Genomic DNA, 1,430 nt, shown 5'->3' with positions numbered 1-1,430 from the left:
CAGGAAGCAAGGCCAGTCTGGCTTCCACAGCTTCCACTGCTTGGGCCGTCAGACCCTGTGGCGCTGTCCCCAGGGTTGTCCCCTCAGCCTCCTGACTGGCTGCACCCTCACAGCAGGGGACAGGAAGCCAGTCCCAGAGCCCGTGGTCTGGGGACATGACGGCCCTCCTCACATGTAGATGCGAGCTGCCCCACCTGCCTGGGACCAGAGCTTTCAGATGGCTCTCGGGGCCACGGGTCAGATCCTGGCAGCAGTACTCTTCAGACCCTCCCTCGGCTGCTCAAAGAGCAGACGGGCATGGAAACCGCCGTGTGCCTCTGCTCCGCGCGTCGGCACCTTGGGCCACGCTACCTCATCTCACCGTCCCCTTGCCTGGGGACAGCAGGTGCCAGGTGCTCCATCTGCCTGAGAGGAAGCGAGGGCCAGAGTGTGGACAGGGCGCTTGCCCACGTCTGGTCACTTGGGGAGGGCTTCTGGGACTGCCCTCGTGGTCCTGGAGCTGCTAGGTTCCTGGCCTCAGCTCCGTGACCTGACTGCCTGGTTCCTGGTGGAGCTTTCATCTCCTGCTTTGCAGGAGCCATAGGGCACCGAGCTGGGGCAGCTGCCCAGCCCTGCTCTCTCTGCAGCTCCCCCAGGGTGGAGAGTGCGCTGCTCCAGTTCCGGGGTAGTAACCTGCACCCCTGTCCAAACTGTCCAGGAACTGGGCTGAGAATGGCTGAGCCAGTCCGAGTGCCCGCCGGGCCCACCAGCAGCAGTGCAGCCCGAGGCCCGGGAGCCCCCGCCTGCCGTGTGCCATCTGCCCGAGCTGCAGGCAGAGAGCTGCTCGAGGGCGGGGTGGGCAAGGCAGGGCCCCCGGGTGCCACCACTGCTGTGGTGCCTGTCGGGTGGCCCCCGCCCCAGAGCACAAGGTGGTTACTCTCACTGTCTCTGGAGCCCAGTCCTGGAACCTGCCCAGAAGGAACTTGGTAAGACACGGCGGGATTGGGAGCTGGGGGTTGAGGGACTGGCAGGTACCCTCCAGGAGGGGTCACCCACCCCGGGAGCCAGCATCCTCCGCTGTCCAGGGAAGGGCCTTAGGCTGCTCCACACACTCAAGTTCCACACAAGAAGGAAATGTCGGGAGGAGACGTGATGAGACAAGAAGGAGTCAAGGGAAGGACAGGCTAAGAAGCTTCCCTTCGAGTACGTAGGATCAGGTGGGGTCTGTCCCAGCCTGAAGCCCTTCTGGCTGATAGGAAACCGTGCTGGGTTACCCTAGGGGCAGCTGCACTGGCACGCCCGGCCACTAGGGGCTGCTGCTGCTCCACTAGCTGGGCCCTGCTCTGCAAGCCCAGGAGAACACACACTCCCAGGGGCTGGGGCTGGGGCTGGGGCGGCCGGAGAGCCTGACCCCGGGGCGGCCATGCTTCCCCCGGCCTTGGGCCAGCAGC

At 65.5% G+C, this 1,430-nt stretch overlaps 1 protein-coding gene across 1 annotated transcript in view; it reads right to left on the bottom strand.

The window, feature by feature from the left end:
• Positions 1-1,430, bottom strand: part of PKNOX2 (PBX/knotted 1 homeobox 2) — a 145,397-nt gene that overhangs the window by 11,829 nt on the left and 132,138 nt on the right. The window lies entirely within an intron of this gene.

The sequence above is a fragment of the Tupaia chinensis genome, unplaced genomic scaffold (assembly GCF_000334495.1).
Source record: "Tupaia chinensis unplaced genomic scaffold, TupChi_1.0 Scaffold000037_4, whole genome shotgun sequence".
Classification (NCBI taxonomy): Eukaryota; Metazoa; Chordata; class Mammalia; order Scandentia; family Tupaiidae; genus Tupaia; species Tupaia belangeri.
The sequence above is the reverse complement of the archived record's forward strand: the minus strand, read 5'-3'. Positions and strand labels throughout refer to the sequence as shown.